The sequence below is a fragment of the Aphelocoma coerulescens genome, chromosome 3 (genome assembly GCF_041296385.1).
Source record: "Aphelocoma coerulescens isolate FSJ_1873_10779 chromosome 3, UR_Acoe_1.0, whole genome shotgun sequence".
Classification (NCBI taxonomy): Eukaryota; Metazoa; Chordata; class Aves; order Passeriformes; family Corvidae; genus Aphelocoma; species Aphelocoma coerulescens.
Genome location: NC_091016.1, coordinates 47,838,364 through 47,857,209, shown reverse-complemented (window position 1 = coordinate 47,857,209; position 18,846 = coordinate 47,838,364). Strand labels below are relative to the sequence as shown.

Sequence of the window (18,846 nt, the reverse complement as noted above, 5' to 3'; positions counted from 1 at the left end):
TGGATACAGCTTGGAGGAGGAAAATGCTGCCAGTCTGAATGACTGTTTATCCTAGACTGGTTGTAGGAGACTGAAAAAGGGGGAGTTCTTACTACCTTTTGCCACAACAGCTAGGATGGGAGAGTTACAGAGAGAGACTCCCTTGAGAAAAGTGAATTTTGGACTCTGTTAGAGATACAAAAGGCACAGACTGTGTATGTGCAGTAGTTAAAACTGAAAGGGAAATGGAAGCATGTTTTTACTTCTAATTCAGTCATTTCTCACTGTAGGCAGGTTGACTAAATGTTGGATAGCTGCATTTCCAACAAGGAGGGAGCTGACACCGTATCTGTTGTACCATCTGTTCACCAGTTACCAGTGTACTGGGGAGAAGCTTCAGCAAGGAGTGGGAAATCTTCCAGAGTTCGCAGTTGTGTTTAACTGCTTGAATGCCAGCGACATGAAGTCAATGTATTGGCAAGCCTCCTGTGTTCTGAGCTAAAACTACTGTGTGTTGCCTCTCCTTTTCAGCTAGTGAAACTCTGCCAGGTGGGCCCTTCTTGCACATTGCCATTGGTGGCAAAAGAAAACTGGCCCCTCCTAGCCAAGCTGCAGCCAGGGAGGCAATTTCCATACCTGTCTTTTAATTGTTCTTTGCACAGGGAGGAGGAAAAAACCCACCTCAATCCTGCTAACAGTGATATCAGAATAAAAGCTGGAGAGGAATGTTATTTTGCTATAGCTGGTGGCTTGCAGGGTGTCTTGGTGTTGCAGTGGTGCTGGGATGCCAGTTTATTAATGAACTGCTTGTGTGAAATTACCAAACACACCGTAACTAAAAGCTCAAAAGAAACAAGGAGCAGCAATTCAGCCAATCATCCTGCTCCCCCTGATTTGCAGTTACACATTCAGACTGAGAAAAATAAGAAAGTTCCTGAAATCATATTTGGGCAATTCTGCCTTGGTTTCCTCTCTCAGCTTTTTCCGCTCCAAAGCCGACAAAACCTGGTGACTACAAACTGGCCTGGGTGAAAGCTGCAGGTCCTCTCTAGCCCTTAAGAGTAGAGGTTTTAGTTTCAAAGCACAGTGCAGAACTAGATACAGGGCATGAATTTCCTAAGTAAAAATTGTGATGCCGTAGGAGGAGTAGAAGAATTAGCTTCAAGCTGATAATGCTTTCAAGCCCAGGAAGATGGTACTCACTACCTTTGCTTTCTGAATACTTAATTACCTTATTAAGTCACTGCAGCTCAATTACTCTTTGTCTCTGACTCTGAGTGTCAAAACTTGGGCAAACTGTCACAGTTAAACTTGTGGAAAACAGTTAGGATCTTGCACAGATCAATTTCCATTCTGGTCAGTTTTGAGTTCTTTGTATCACATCTTTGTCGGGTTTGAGGCTATCTGCCTTTCCCTTCTCTCCAGCCTAAATTTCCTTAATGTTCATTTATCTTGACCTAGAGGCATGCATCCACCCTCCAGATCAACTCTGTTAATTCATAAGGTCCAGCTTATTTCAGACACCTGCAATTCTTCCTCTTATCCAACATGAGACCCACACTGAAGAGGACTCACCTGTCCTGCAGAATCTCTGGGGCAGAAATGAGCTTGTTCTGCTTGGGAGGTGCATAGTGGTGGTTAGTGAGCTACTGAGCCCCAACTAATGCCCTCACATACACCCCTGAGAGGCAGGTTTATTTGCTTGACATTAGAATAACAGAACCAAGCATCTTCTAGCAAATTCAGGACCAGGCAGAGTGATGTCTGTCTGCAGAATAAATTGAGCTTCAAGTGATGGCTACACGATATGATTTATTTTAATACTTGAAATTATGTACTGGGACCAGACCTTTTAAGAAAAGAGGTACATGTGCATAGCTGTTCCTGAGGCTCTGGAGTTCTAAGGAGATAACCTAATCAGGCTTATATGACCTGTCATCTTTGTTTCTTTTCCTTGAGCAACTCTAACTTCTCTGCCACCCGAGAGAGACCCTTTCAAAATGACTAGAGCTCATTGATCTCAGATGCACGCTGTTGTCTTCAGCACTGTTTTAACAACATTCAAAACCTTGCAAAGTTTTTTTTCATGACAGTCTGTTTCCTTCTTGCTTGTCTCTCTTGAAAGTGCTAGTAAACTATTACCTATCAAGTGAACATCCCCTGGACGTTTTTATGCTTGTTTATCATCACAAACCCTACTCATCTTTCAGGTGAGCACTAAACACAGTACTGCATTCACATAGGAGAACTCCTGTTCCCTCTTGATGACTCTGCTAGGAGAGGCTAGCAGTTATTCCTACTCCCAAGGCACATGATTTTGACGGCCATACTGTGTGTTTCACTATGGCATTTATATAGTCAACCCCTCTGTATCAGTCAGCAAAATGGCCTGCTTTTCTATTATTTTTTTTCTCTACAAGAAATAAATAAAGGAAAACCAAAAGCCTGACAGCAATCTTTATTGAGAGCAGGTTTGCCACTTCTGCAAGCCATGTGACCCCTGAATGCATCTTCCATCAGCTTAATCTGTTTTTTCCCCTCAAGGAGCCACCTGAGTGTGCTCTGAGATGGAGGCCTTCGCTCTTGCCAGGTTGGAAAGACTGCAACATTTGTTGCAAGCTCTTGGCTTTCATTCCTGGCCTACCCGGCAACAACCCAGGATTTTGCGTGTGTGTAGATGGGTGTAACTGCTCCAGAGCACCTGGAATTGCCACATCAAACCCCTCGCTGCCCAGCCACTGAGGCATGGTAAGAACTCAGCCAACAGAAAAGCGGGTTAGAGTTGTGAAAAAACCCTCCTGTTTGGTTATGGTCAGATACATACCGTTTGCTGCCTGGTATATATTATGGAAGAGGATGGTTTATGGTTCTCTGACGTGCTTTTTATGTAAACTTAGATTTGATTATACAAAAGAACTGGAGCCAATTCCTCAGCAGTTGTCCGCCTGTCCCCTCTGACTCTTAACTGACTGGAGAGGAAGGGAGTCTCTGTGCCCACGTGCTGCTGTCATGGTAAATAGGTTAAGGTGCACGTACTTGTGCCATTTGGTGTTTTGCACATCGATGAAGCTGCAAAAATTATCTTTTTGGCCTGCTCTACATAGCTGGTTGCTTCTGCTCTGACCTTTCTTACACCTGGGCACCTAATTGAACAAAATGGTCACAGCGCTCGCCCCAAGCGCTTGCTTTCCCCATTCCCCACCCCGCAGAGGCTGCCCTGTGTTAAGAGTGCTCCTCTCCTGCGGGGTGCCCGTGTGCACGGCGGGGCTGTGCCCTGCAGCGGCAGGAGGGCAGCTCCGCGGCCCTCCCGCAGCCCGTGTGCTGCCCCGGCACGGTTTCGTGTGGCCAGGCCTTTGCGGCCAGGTGAGGACGGCCCAGGGTCCAGGTGCCCGGCCGGCGGGGGCAGCGCGGAGGCAGCGGCTGCGGGTCTGACGCAAGCCCTGTCCTGCTTTCCTCCCCTCCCCCTGTCCGCACTGCTTCCCCTCGTTACGGCAGGGTGGTTTGATTCATGAGCTTTCTGCAGGGCCCTTTGATTCATGAGCTTTCTCTCAGCTCGCCGCTGCGCCGGGTGACTCAGAGCACGGGCCCTGTGCAGGCTTCGTTAGCGGAGATTAACGTCAGCGCGCACCTTTTGTTAGCGTGAGGCTCCTCTCCTCCCGCCGCCTCCCTCCCCGAGCTCCCGGCCTCGGAGCTGCTTGCAGAGCGAGCATCGATTGGCAGACCCGCGTACGCGTCCTTGCCCTGTCTCAGGTTGCCACCAAAGCGGGCAGGTTTCCAGAGATGCGGTTCGAGTGCCACCAGCTACCTCTGATTGAATCTGGAGTGCAGGCTTAGACGTAAGCCGAAACCTTCTTCGTCGCCCAGCTATGGATCCGCAATTGCGTTCCGCCTCCGAGAGGAAGAGAAAATACTGTTGTTTGGAAAGGGAGTTTTAGGGGGCTAGTCCTGTGTTTGAAAGAGTGTGGGGGTAGAGTACCAAAGGTGTTACAATCAGCTAAACAAAAAGCTTCAAATTATAGCACCTTGTAATGTAAAAATGCCAGTCAGCAACTTCCAGTGTCATAAGAGGAGATCTGCAGTGACCCAATATCTTTCCTTTGAGTTGGGGTCAGATGTTTAGCAAGGTTTTTGCCACTGCCTCAATCCCTTCAGTTTGCTGAAGTTTGCTTCCTGGAGTGGAGAAGACAATTTTTAATGAAGCAAGGGAGGGAGGGAAGAGCTTTGGTTTTCTTTTTTCTGTGAGCAAAGGGGCACTATGAGGAAGAGAAGGGTGTACAGCTTTTGGAGCCAGCAAGGGAACATGGGGGATGATCTCTGACTCCTGCTTCTCCAGTCGCAGATGGCTTAATTTTCTAAATCTGGCCTACCAAACTGTCACTGAATGCTGCTGTCACACAAAGATGCTTTGGCAGTTTGTAGCCAAGGTGTTTCTTGCTTAATCCAGTCCTGATGAGCCCTTCCTCAGCAGAAGTATAGTGGCCCCTTGAGTCCTCTTGGTTGGTCTCAGCCATGGGAGGGGTGAGAGATGAAACTGGAGCTGCAGTCGCTTCATCCTCCCTTACTGCTCAGGGAACCACAAGTTGCTGGAAAGGAGCAGTAGAAGGAAAATGGTACTTGGTTATTGCTTTAGCTCTCTCAGAACTGCCAATCCAACGCTTCTATCACTGCTAACATTAAAAAAAAAAAAAGGCAGAAATAGAAAAAAATATATGCCAGTTCCAAGTAAAACAAGAAATGGGATACTGCAAGAAGTAGGTGAGACATAGTCCATGCTGTGAAGTGCAACCTGCTTTAACAACCAGTGGACTGAAGTATTACTGCATAGCAGTCCAAAAGAAGCAAGGTGAGCATACTGCAATAGCAATACAGACTGTGCTGCTGTAGCAGCTTTAGGTGCAAATTGAGAGCAAGCGAGAGAGAAGTAGGGCTGTGCAGCCAAAGTTCAGATATGTGACCTAACCAGACCTGCTTACAATGCATCAGAGAAAAATTTGGATAGAAATATAATAATAATTAATAAATAAAGCAATAAATAAACAATTGAGGCTGAATATTACACATCAAAACCAGTTCAGCAAGCTGCTTGACCACTAAGTCAAAATAAGCACAGAGGGAAATATATAGGTATATGATCATATGAAGAAATACAGACCCACAAGCTCCCTCAAGATGAAACGGTACCTTTAGATGGCCTCTGAAAGGACAAAGCAAATAAAGCTTATGTAGATAAAAAAGCACGAAGAAATTTAGACTTCTGAGAAGGCTTTGAAATCAGAGTGCTGCAAAATGGCAGCTTGTGTCTTATTCCACTGGGCATGGAAACTGGACAGCAGGCTTTTGTGCTTCACAGGGACATTTAGCAAATCACCAACATTATGAGAAGGCTGTATTCATTCTCTAATAGATGGCAAACAAACAAAACAGCTTCTTGAATCTTTTGTCCCCTAAATGCATGGTGAGGTAGTTAAAGTACAAGGCTTTCTGGTAAGTGTTTATGTAGTTGCCTGGTTCTGATGCTATATTTCAGTTGTAAGTGTTCCTTCCTTAGCAGTATCAAATTCTTTAATAACTAAGAATTTGCTCTTTCAGTCTGAAAATTGAAAGGGTAGGAAAGAGCAGGGAGAATAAATACATAGAAGCCTGCTATTCTATTTTTATTTTCATTGAACTTTTCAAACCAATTTGCAAACAAATTTCCCAGCAATTTTTTGATGGAAGTGTTAGCCTGTTCTTCTGAAAAGCAGTATAGATGTAATCATAGGGATGACAAAAAACCTGCCTCTAGATTTCTTGGCAGAAATATTTTACCTGCTGCAAAGGTTTCTTCTTCAAGGTTTTTGATAACCTGACTTTTCTGAAGACTTCCTGGAAACAAGAATTTCCATGAGGCTTTCTGTCCCATTCTTAAAATAAATGAAAAAAACCCCAACGTGAAACCCAAACAACTTTTTGGAAACCCTTATGTTTATACAGAAACACATGCAAATATGATGTGAATGTTCTGTAAAGCCTCAGAACACATTATAAGTGAAAAAAAGTAAATAGCAAAGCATCCTAGAGGTAGCTGAACAGAGTGAAAGAAGTGAAATAAAAACTGGCTACATGTCTTTGATGCCTTTTTGTAGCATCATGGGATACTTCACATAGGAAGGGATTTCAGTACGTCCCTAGCCCAGCTTCCTGTTCAAAGCAGGATCAGCTCTGAAATGAGACCAGGTAGTTCTGGGCTCTATCCAGTGACTGCACACCCCCTCTGAACAAGTTGTTCCCATGGTAAGATATTGGCCGTACAGCTATCTTGTTCAAAGCCAGCTTTTTCTTCTGGGTGGGGAAATAAAAAAAGCATATTTACCTATTCTAATGAAAATGCATCAGTCACCCCTGGAAAAACTCTCCGGGAACCACACCACACAACACAGCCACGTCGCTCTCCTGAGCTCAGTGGGTGGCTGTGGCATTGGTATAACATGGGAGCAGACCTGTTGAACCTGGTACTGGATGCCAGATCTCTGAGCTGTAAAAGCATGAGGGTTACGTAGTCTCATGGAGAAATGTGTATCTGATTACTATAGCTGTAGTTGGTGGCTTTCAGATATTTTTTATTTTGGACCTCTATGGATATTCAAGTAGAGCTTCAGATTCCTTTATCATGGTATTTGAACCAACCTTTCCATTACTTGCTTTTGTGGGCCCCTTCAAATTGGCCTGTGGATCCATGCACCACAGCTCAAAACTACTGCTAGGAGTCTTCACTAGTTTTTATGTATTTCTTCTCCTGATGTGTGACTCATCTGTAAATACAGGGAAATATTTGTACTGTCATCCCTCATTGTTAACGCTAAATGGAGGAGGTGATAACCTTAATCCAATTTTTTGCAGTAAGACAAAGACAGAATTTTCTGACCCTTGACCTAAGTTAGTAACTTCCATTTCTGCTGCTGCAATTCTTCAGAAAGACATACAGAACTGGCTTGCAGTCATCATGTGGTCCTTCACATGTACTGGCAGGATTTAGTACTGCAAAACTGTCTTTGCTGTGAAAATTTAAGACTAAGATTGAATTTTCAGTTCTGTAAATGCAGTTGGTCTTTGCAGGATAATTTTCTAATTCCAGTTATCTATTTTCTGTGGGAAATAAGGCAATTTTGAAAATTCTGAGGAAAATGTGCCCTGTTTTGCGTTGTCTTGTTTTTTCCTCTGGCTTTTTTTTTTTTTTTTTTTTTGACAAAATGCTGCATGAAATATTTCATAATATTAAAACCTAAAAGGAATGAGTAATGAATTCAAAATTCTGTGTTTATTAGAATGAAGCATTTAATTTTCACTAAATGCAAACAGTGTAACTATAAAATATTTCAATCTTCAGTTTCCTGGTAAGAAAAGCTCCTGCACCAAGAGAATAAAATTCTGCCAAATTTGTTCTAGATTTTACTGGGACATGTACAGAGGTACCTGAAGCTTGGTAGAAGCAACAGAGAATGAAACAAGTTAATGCTTTTAGGGTTTCCTTGGTATTCTTTACATGTAAGCTAAAGTTCTTTTCTCTAGTTTTCCAATCATTTTTCACTCTCTGGTATATGTTTTCTCTCTCTCAGATGCTTACTATATTTTTCTGGAAAGGAAGCAAGAACAGGAAGCAAACGCCTGAAAATTCTGATTAATAGTGAATGTCAGGCAAAGAAAATATGGATGATGTGGAATTATTTAGGAGCATCTTTCTTTAGTTATTATGAAAATCATATGGCAGAGCCAATCTATCTGATTGGTAATAAGAGAATATGCCTAATGGTAGGAAACAAGTACTGTGTCAATACTTGTATTGCACTTCTCCACTCATTGCTCAGTGGAAGAAATTTGATGGCAGTAAAGTTAATAAAACCATTTGCTTATTCTTCTGGATTTTATACCATGACTGCTTGAACGTTGATAACATAATTTTTATGTCTTTAAAGATGTGATACTTCTGACTGAAACTCAAAAGAAGGCTTAGAGTGGAATTCCCACCAAATTGTGAAGAAATGTGCAGGGACATTTGGATCTGGGACAAGAATTCAAAAATTAAAAGATATTAAAGTCTGAGAATTTATATAAGCTGAGAATATAATAAGAGAAACATATCAGAATATAATATTTAATTGTAGGAGGGGAATTCTGTAATGGGGATCAAGACTTAGCTCTTTGTCCAAATGTATTAAGACAATGTGTTTGTAAACTGACACATCCACATGCAATGTGAAGAAGTAAGGGTAACTTTTGCAAAAGTCTATTTGTTCATCTATTGCCCAGCCTCTATGAAAGGATTATACTCTCCAGAGCTGTCTTTTGTAAGTATCACATTTTTTGACAAGCATGAAAGTCTTTGGAAACACCATTTATGGTGTGGTCTTCAATGTCCTAAAGAATCTGGACCTACATAGATGAACATTCCCAGGTACTGAGCATCACATCTAATACCTCTGGAGTGGAGAATTTATGAATGCTTACTAAATGTTTTGTAGCAGCAGACTGGTTACATGCTGCTGAGAGGAAATCATTGGCTTTTTCCAAAGGAAAGCTATTTTCTAAAGTTGTGAAGAGTGGCCTCTCTGCAAAATAACAAAGTGCAAAATTTGTCTCAATCTGACATAGTTACTCCTTGATTAAATTCTTCTTTGCTGTTTCAGAAGAATTAGAAGAAAGTTTTCAGAAAGATCTCATTTTAATCATAGGTATATAGGAAGTTAGAAATTATTTGGAAAACTTGTCAGTAAACTTCCCTGGACAGGACATTGCTCTGAAATCTGAACATTTCATTTGAGAAATAGGAAAATGTGAATGTGCATGACAGCAGATTGCAGGAGAGGAGCAGGCAGACAGGAAATGAAAAAAACAGCTGGTAGAGTCACTTGGAAAGCATCCAAACCATCTTGATTTTGAGTCTGGAACAGATGTAGGTGCAGTTGTAGCATATAGTGATTGGCAGAAGGAACTGCAAGTGGGGCTTTTACTCTGAGGGACTGAGAATATCAGTGAGCTGTTCCATGATGTATAAAAGCCACGTTTTTCTTTTTGTCTTTATTTCTGCTTCTCTATTATTCTTTTTACCTCAGAAACACTAGATTTTGTTTTTTTCTATATTTAGTAGAGGCCTAGTTGGAGAGTGTGGGCAGTAGAAATCTGCTTGGAAGGCTGATTTGAAGGGCTGCATGGTTGAAGAAAGATATATTCAAGATTGTCAGAGGTATAAAGAGATTGATTAAAGCCCTTCTCTGAGTTTCTAAAGTACAGCTTTTATGTAATCTCATCATAAAGACTTTTGAACAGAAAATGGGGGAAGTAATGTTCAATAGTACTCTTTATTCCCTCTTGTTCCTTCAACATCAAATAGCTCAGTTACACTGGCTTAATAAAAGTAGTGGGGTATTTTTTTTTACTTATAACAAAGGTGCTAAACTTTTGAGAAAGAACTCCAAATTCCACCTCATTTTGCAAATATGTTAAAAAGAATGACATTTGGAGATGTGATATTATCTCGCTAGAGCTTATGTGCCACTGACTGCATTTTCCTCACATTTTATTTTGTAATTGTTGTCATTAGAACAGAGGTTTAAGCAGCAGGTTCTTTTTGCCACATGAAGAAACTTTTAGTCCTGGTTAGGTAAATATTTGTTTTTTCTGCAGTTTGTTTCGTTATATTTGCAGAACCAACTCTAAAAATATATTTCTGGCTATATAAAACTGCCTATGCAACAAAATTTTCTGTATGTTGGAGGTATAACTGAATATCCCAAAGTTTATTATTAAATTAACACACAATTAATTTAATTGTACCCCAAAATTAATTTATTAACATGCTTTGGCATAAGGGAATGCGAATTCAGGATTTTGAAATGCATATTTCTTTTATTTAACTTTGTAAATAGTGAAAAAAAAATTTCTGATGCTTTTGAAGTATTAATAAAGTCTGGAAAAATATTTTTCAGGTGTTCATTTTTGAATTGTATTCATAAAATATGGGATTTTTCCTATTTGGATTTTTCTCCAAAAATTATTTGTGAGCTACACCGTATGTTTGCAGACATATTCCTCTTTGAAAACAGCTCCCCGCTAGACTTTCTAGTTATTTGACATGTTCAACATTAAAGATATGGGTATGGGTTGCTGTTCTCTCTCTGCTTTCGTGGAACTTAATAGTTACATGTGCACACACAAAATTGTTGTTGCTTTCCTGCCCGTCTTCAGCAGAATTATGGAAAGTAATTGTGTCCTTTTTCTATGTTAGATAATTGTGCTATTAGTTGGTGCTGTTCTCAATGCACATAACGGGATAAAAATGCTTTTTATGTCTTCTACGTGTAGCATCACAGGTTGGAAGAAACTTGCTTTATGACAGTAGAACAGATTAATTTTCAGTATGAACATATGCAATGCAAGAAAAAGATGTAATTTTACACAATATTTTTACACAGTCACTTTCTGGACCACTGAACAATGAAAGCTACAAAAGGTGCTTGCCTAAATGAGATCAAGTGGATAGGACTAACAGATGTTAGTAAAGATCATTTATCTCTCATATGTAGATGAATGCATGGAGTTTCAGAAAAACAGGTTTTGGTTTTCTTTTATTTAGGTTTTTGTATTGGAACAGACTGGTACAGTAAAAGAAAATGTAGTTCGATATCTAATTTAAAATTTGATATTTCATCTGCAAATACTTTCTGAACAGAAACCTTATGTCTTAATTAGATTTTTAACTCCTAGACTTGCAGATCTAAGAAATAAATTTTTTTTCTCCTTCAGCTTCTAATCATCATCAGTCCAAGTTAGTTATTCCAACTTTGTCTGTTTCCAGATGGTTTTGGTATCTTCTTCCTCCACTAATACTGACATCTTAGGTATTGTCAATTTTAACTATATCTAGACCATAAGAAGGGGCTTATCCTTTCTGAGGGCAGTTTTATCATTATTGCTAGCATTCAGTGAAAGCATTAGATTATTTTTCTTACAGTTAATAATCAGTGCATTTTTTTTTTATCCATCCTGTATTTGTTGCCTCTGTTCTTTACTGCTCATTTAAATACCCTGAAATCTTTTGCAAAGCTTTGTAGGCGGTGGGATAATTGGGCTCAGCCTTTGAAATTTTATCTCTCTGGATGTCAGAAAAACTTAGCAGAAGACATCAAACTATAGCAATGGGTTTATATGACGAATATCTATATCTACATCTATATTTTTATATATATATATATATATATATATATATATATATATATATATATATATATACTGAAGTTACTTGCTGGCAGAGCAGTCCCATGAAGGCAAGGCAAGCAAGGCATACTGTAAACAACTCTACCTCTGCTGCATTGAATTTCAAAAGTTCCTTGGGGAGGCATAAATGAGTGAAAAGTATCTCGGATTCTTTCAAGAATTATAATTCTTCCTTTCTAGAAACTGGTGAATTGTTTGAATGTTTTCTGGCATAGAGACAGGTGGTGGTTAGAAGATCATTAGACTGGACAATTTAAAGGAAACATTCTGCCTCCCCAAATATTTTTCCAAGTAGCAAAAAAAAAAAAAAAAAAAAAAAGAAACCTGAGAAAAACTGAAAAATCTGCAGTAATTATTTGCTTCTTCAGAGGAAATTTTAATTATTAAAATTATAATATCAAAGGACTTCTGAAGTCTAGCTGGTCCAATCCCTACTCAATAAAGCACAACTTGGAAATTAAATTGTGTTGCTCAGAGTTCTGTGTATCATTATTTCCACATAGAAAATACTGCTTGTTTTACTCACAAAATAATGTGCTATAAATTGTTAACTTTCAAATAATGACCGATATTTGTAGTATTGGAGCTCTGATGAATCTGGAGGTTCTTCAGTGCTTTTCTGTCATTTGACAGACTTTAGAAATTTGGGTAATAATAATGCTGAAGACAAAGTATTGAAGGTGTTGATTAGTAAGCAAGAAGAAAGGCTATAACTTTTGGTTACAGAAGTAGTATTTTAACAAATAAATACAAAGAAATATGTACTCTTCAACTCTTATTATAATGTGGTTTAAGCAGCATATTATTTAACTACAGGATAAAGGTCCAAAAGAGAAGGAAAGTAGGAAAAAGAAGTAACTGCACAATACAATTTTTTTTAAAAATAAAATTACTTCATTTGAAATAGATATCTATTACAGAAAAAAGTCTGCTAGATTGACATGTAGAAGTAATATAATTTTTAAATCCTAAAAATATACTGCTCTTTGTTATGAAAGAGAATATTTGATTCTCCTGCAAATGTCTCTTTTCTTTTCCTACCAGACCTGCAGTAGATGTGATAGGGGTAAAATGTTGTCCTCCCACAAGTCTATCACTTAATATCCTGATTATGTTCATAGGAATGACTGCTTTGGAAAAGATCCAAGGTGATCAGCACAGTGAGAGATGCTTGGACCTACTTCTGTATTGTCATGGGTTTACCAAGGCAGAATATTTGCACTGAGGCTGTGAGTGTTGTTTTCCTCAGCCACTGGGCTGGACTTAGTATCTGGTACAGGCTCTGGCCAGCTCCTTTGGTATCCTCTCTATGGGAAGCACTGGCCCCAGACGATTAGTCTAACTCACTTATTTGCTTGCAGTGGTCCTTCAATGACCTCTTTACTACTTCTAACGGAGCCTGGAAAGGGAAAGCTGATATAAGAACCTGAGGCCTCTACAGCTGTTCCTTGACTTCCCTTTTTCTGGTCCTAGGAAGGGGTAAGCAAATGTGATGGGAAAAATGGCCAGACTCCTCCCTGGATCTGCAGTGTTCCTGCTGGAGTAGAAGAAGCTGTCATTACTATCTGTTTAGACTTTTTTCTAGCAGGGAAGAAAAGGAGACTGTTCATCTCAGTGGGCTGTGGAGAAGAATAGAAAGAAAGATGAGGTCTCAGATATATATTACTAGAAAAAGAGAAGGCTTGGACTTGAAGGTCAGGTGCAGCACCTCAGTCACAAACTTCACCCGTGACTTTGGTGAATCACATAATCTTGGGTGTCTTGAAACTCTGAAATGTGACAGACATACCTGCTTCATGAAGCACAGTGTGGGTAATGATCATTCATGTGAAGGATTCAGGTGTTATGGCATTGATGAGGTTGACAAAATTCATGTAGTGAGTCCCATTGCTTTCTGGAGTATGAGCCTCATATTCTAAACCTTTGGGAGGGAGAAGGAAAATTGCTTGAAGGAGTAGTGCTTTACTGTAAATGGAAGATAATTTACTGGATGATGAGGAAAGGTTAAGACAACTAATTTAAACTTGTGATCTTTTTAGGCTTCTCATTGGCTTTCTCATTGGTTTTCTTTAACATGTTAAAAGCATACCTTCCCTTTTCCTTATGACTCTGAAATAGAGGCGTTAACAGTACATCAAAGAGGGTAAAGACATGTCCTTCCACAGCAAAGCTTCTGTAGTTACAGCATCAGATATTTTGTGGCCTCTGATTTCTGGAATGTGTTGCAAAATCATTGATACTATTTTCCTTGTAGATCCCAGGAATCTTTTGTCCATCCCTTGGGAAAGTTTTGGTCAGTGCAAAGCTCAGCATAAGCTTGAGTCCTCTTAAGTCTTTAAGAAAGCAAGCAAGTTTCATTTTCGTGAATGCTGGTGCTGTGTACTACTCTGTACTGCCATACATGAAAGTTGGCTGTTTGCCCGGAATACGATACTCGTGTAAGGATACACAGTGGCTGGTGCAAGGGAGAAAAACAAGGTCAACAGCCTCTGCCACTACTCCAGAAGGCCAGCTTTATTCAGAGGAACAGCAGCAGGTTGCTTCAGCTTACTTATGTTAACCACCTTTTCAGTCCTTTCCTTAGTGAATAGGACTATTTAAAACTTCAATAGAAATCTGCATTCAAAGAAGACAGCTAACTTTTTATTGCATAACTTAAAGATATCACTGATCTTTCTCCCTCCCCCACACAGACAGAGCTGTCAAATTGAAAACGTTTTCAGCGTGGAGCACAAGCCTACTCCTTTCAAACCTCATCAAAATTAACTTCAGAACACTTTTAGAGGGAGAGAAATGCTGCAGAGAAACACCTGCAGCATGTTTGATCCTCCTTTCTTTTGGGGGGCCCATGGAACTGTCAAAGCTTATATATCTGAAAGGTAGTGATTATTAAAAAGCAAAATTGAGCACAGCTAATTGTGAAATAACTCTTTCTTGATTGGGGTCTTTTCAGTATTCAGTTGATGGAGGTAAGCAGATTTACAAAGGAGGTTGCTTTACTGCTGGCATGGAGTCTTGGAGTGTTCATATTATGCTTGTTCTCCAAGAAGAGACAAGTTACAGCAAAAGTTTCATCCATGATAACAGAAGTGCTGAGAAAAAACATTTAGCTGCATAGTTAATAAGTTTCATATTCAGCTCCCTTGCTCAAGTCCTGACAACTCAGAGGTCAGGGTTCAGAGGAACTGTGGAGAAGTTGCTGAATGATGAAGGATTGTGTTGATTGATGTTAAACGACAAAAGGAAGAATATTCTGAATGTCTTGGATTTCAGCTTAGGCACCATCCTGCGGCTGCACTCTTCCAGTTTAGTCTCTTGCTCTGAATTGCCCTCTAGGGTGTATTTTCCTCTCACATGTACAGCATACAGAGTCTAATAACTGCCCTTCATAAATCAATCACTTGTGTTTATTCAGCAATAGTGCTTCTCTTTTTTGGAATGCTTCTTGCCCTTTCCTCTTTCAAGGAGCTCTCCAGCCAAGAGATGTCCCCCTTGTTTGTGTCTTGTTTGTGTCCTACTTGTTTGTGTCTCCTCACATTATTTGAATCAGCACAGTGCATAGTGTTTGCAGTTTCTCATGCTGTCTTGCGGTGATTTTCTGCAGGTTGTCTGATCAAGAAGGGCTATTAATGGTGCAACCAAAAATTCTCCAGAAGGATGCATTCTAGACATGAAAGATTTTACTTTTCAAACTACACCCTTGTTAATACATAGTAAGCACTATGTGAGAGAAAATTCAATTTTTTTAAAATTGCAGCAGTTTGATTTGGGCTTAGAAGAGGACAGCAGCATGGGTTTAGATGGGGAGAGCTAGAAACAGATTTTAAAACAGATCCCTCTTCTGTGAATTAAGCTGTGACACCTCTGAGTTATAATATTAACTTTTGGTAGATCGAGTGCTTCTATGATTTTTTTCTTTAATAGTAACTACTGGATTAATAGCTAAGAACTTAAGGCATATTTACATAGCTGGTATCTATAAAAAAATATCAGCAACTAGGTTTATAGCACAGCTGTTCTTTAGCTTTCCAAGCCCAAACACTTTTGGTGAGTGGAAGCTTGCCCAAGTTACATTACTAAACATATAGATGAGGAACGGTTCCAGTTTTTCCTTCACATTTTTGTCTTTCTCCTGTTATTTTAAATCCATCCAAGTAAGTGGGCAGTCATTAGGGTCAGGGTGGGGAATCCTGCATGAAAGGTTTGGTATCTTACAGGGCAGTCATTCTTTCTTACAGGTTACACATTCAAGGACAATGTCTACAGCTCAGCAGTGGCCTGGAACAAATTCTCTCCATCATGAGGGGAAAAGAATGCTGCCCAAATGCCTTCTTAATGAGAGCAGAACAGGGGGAACCTGAGACAAATTCAGAACCTGAGTTACAAAGCAGGAGAACCAGTGGGGAAAGTGAGGCAATGGGAACTTGGCAAGCAGTGGCAGAAACCCTCCCTGAGTGCATTTGCTGCACAAAGCTGTTCAAATGTTGCTCCCTTTCTAGGGATAATGCAGTAGCCTTTTTAATGATGGTTGTTGCAGATAATGTGGCAGCCATAATGAAATATACCCTAGGCAGTGAACCAGAGAGAGCTTCAGACTTGCTGGAGTCTAAGAGAGGAGGGACGAGCACCAGAAATGACTGAGAGGATAATTGGCGTGCTGAAAAGAGCTGAAGGAAATCCAGTAATGAGACAGGTAGAAAATGATACAGAAAAATGGAAGTAAATAATGGGCCCCAAAAACATTTTGAGAATTTTTTCCTAATAAAACTTTCCAGACTCACAAGAAGTTTTGTGTTCAAGTGTGTTCCATATGCCAATTAATTCAGGAATAGTGTAATATGTTATGACACAAGAGTCACCAAAGAATTTTTAAATAATTGGGATTATATCAATAAATGGACATTTCAGGGAAAGAAATAGTTTTCTCCTCTAATAAGGTACAAGATTTATGCTTGTAGGTCTCATGTCTTCCAGAAGACCTCTCTGACACCTTGGAAAAGTTCTCAGAGCTTTTCCACTGTCATCCCAGCAATGCCAGAGCTTCTTGCAGTCTGGAGTATAGTTTTCCATACAATGTGCCCATTTTTCATGCCTTCTGGTAGAAAACTGGACTTGCCATCTGAATGCATAGAAAATTTGTGATGGGACTGGAAACGGGCTTGAAGGTTTAAGATCTTAAGATCCTATGAGTGTTTGTGCTTCTGTTCTTACTGTGTATAAAATGGAATGAACATGCTCCAGCTCACAAAATGGTAAACAATTTTACTATGTTAATGTGTATATACAGAAATAGCAGAACTGAACAGGTTGTAAAATATTCTGTTTGATTTTCTAAATATTGCATTAATTTTAAAATCATAAAGAGCATGGATATAATGTCACAATGCTTTTGCTTTTTATGCATAGCAAATTGTGGATTTCACTTCATCTATTTAAGCACCCTGAAATCTTGGTAGTTTTATTTATTCTTAGTTATTATTTTATTTTTCTTAACTCTACATTCAATTCATTTTCCTGTCCTGAGAGGCTATGAAAATTGGCAGGGCTTTCAGGTAGATATGAAATACATGTTTAGTAGGTGTCAGGATCAGGCCAAGGTTTCAAGAATATCAGAAGTAAAGTATTTCCAATCACAGGCATTATAGTATGACCATAAGAGTTTTTATATTTTCTTTTACTGTATAGAATAACTTTTAGTAACATAACCTGTATTCAAGATGGAGAACTGGATTATGGGATTAAATTTCAGCATATATGATCTTTGTCAGATGAACTTTTTTGGGAGTTGGTGTGACGCTGAATTTGCCCTTCTGCTCAATCCAAATTCTATTTATCATTTCCATAGCATGTAAATGTTCATCTGGATGATGACATTTCATTCCTGTCTTATCCCAGCTCATGTTACTGCTTTGGGAATATCTATTGTAACTCTTATCCTTCTGCACACTGTGCTGTCGTCACCACTGCTGTGGCTAATCCACTACTATTTGGCAAGAAAACTGTTTATCCATTCTGTGTTAGGGTAGATAGCTGAAGTAAAAGCTGGAGGAGGAGAAGGCAACCAGCATAGTACACTGTGTTTGCTCTGCAGCACATTAACATGCTAGCTAAGCTAACAAGGAGAAGATGACCAAGTGTTTTGGTCATTAGACTAATTTTGTCATCGGGTTTGATGACACACTCCCAGATAAACTACAAGGATATTGTGACTAGAAGTAGCAGGAAAGTAGTAAAGACTATATCTGCATAGATTTCATAACTAAATATCTTGAACTTTTTCTGTACTTTGCCATGTGGAGAATCACTCACATCCTGAATACTAACCTTGATCAACTTGAATAGCTGCATTAAAGTAAGAATGTTTATGGCTCAGTATCTCCATTTCCTCTATTTTTGGCTATCTTTGTGTTTGTTTGCTAATGGCTCAGACAGCCATTTTTTGATACCACAAGCCCCAGTGTTGCATAGGGAAAGAAACAAGCCAAGGGCCATCCATCTGAGAAACAACGGAAACAGTATTTACCCCACACCCTTACTTTTTTAGAGTTTGAGGTTGTTTGGTTTTTTTCATTCTGTTTTTTTCAGAGTATATTAGTTTATTTCATTAGCTATTTATGCTACGAAAAAACCAAACCAAAACTGATTGCTGTATCCACCCTCAGGAAAAAGAAAGAAAAGAAAATTATCGAGGGAAACTTAATCCATCTGTCTCTCCAAAAGCTAAATTAGTAAGTACAAAAGAATGGGCTAAAGCTTCTTGCAACTCATATAACCATTTACTACTTTAAGTGCATTGCTTCCATTTGATTCTTCTTAACTAAGAGTCACTCACCATACTCTAACACCTTGTATTCTTCCTCATTAGCAAGAAATCCTAAATCTGTGATGTGCATTTGCCACTTTTTGAATGAGTTTTCCCCCTAGACTAAGTAATGTCTCTCTTGTCCAGCTCAGCCCTGTGATGACAATGGTTTTCATTCTGGAGTCTTCCAGGTAGTTCTCGGGAAGATGCATTGTATTCCTTCCACCTAAGCATTTTTTATTGTCACACAGAAGGAAAGAGAAGAAAAGCCAAAAAACCCCAAACCATCAAGGTCTTTGATGGTAAAGGCATAGTTAATATTAAAAAAATTTAGGAGAGAGTACTTCTTGCAGCTTCAGTTCTGCCATCATGTCTGTCTGCGTGCTTGACGGTAGCCTTCATGTCAATGAGCACACATGCTGTTTTCCCACCCCTGCCTCACAGGGATCTCCCATCCCTGGGCACACGGTCCTGCCTGCACAGGAGCCCACCAGCTGACCCTGTGCTGCCAGTGTGCAGCCAGCCTGGAAGTTTATGGTTGAGAGCAGGCAGTGACTGACTGCACCCAGGAGGCACTGAAAGTTAAACAGCAGGAAGAAGCAGAGTTTTAGCTTATTTTTGTTTGGCTTAGATTTTTTGTCCTAAATCTGATAAAGAAAACTGAAATAATCATAATTTGGGGAAGGATAGAGTCCTTATATTTTATTCCTGTGTTACTGATTGGGAATGATGCAGAGGATGATGCATGCTTATGAAGAAGGAATGTCTAGAGATTTTACTAAGGACTTTCACAAGGTTCTCTGAGCCTAATGCTG

General features: G+C 39.6%; 1 protein-coding gene across 11 annotated transcripts in view; it reads left to right on the top strand.

Moving 5' to 3' along the window:
* PDE10A (phosphodiesterase 10A) overlaps positions 1-18,846 on the top strand; it is a 390,743-nt gene that overhangs the window by 111,847 nt on the left and 260,050 nt on the right. The window contains exon 2 of one of the 11 annotated variants that reach the window (XM_069010127.1): positions 17,892-17,957. The exons of the other annotated variants lie outside the window; for them this stretch is intronic. The gene's annotated coding sequence lies outside the window, so the exon portion shown is untranslated. The remainder of the gene's footprint in view (positions 1-17,891; positions 17,958-18,846) is intronic. 11 annotated transcript variants of the gene reach the window in all.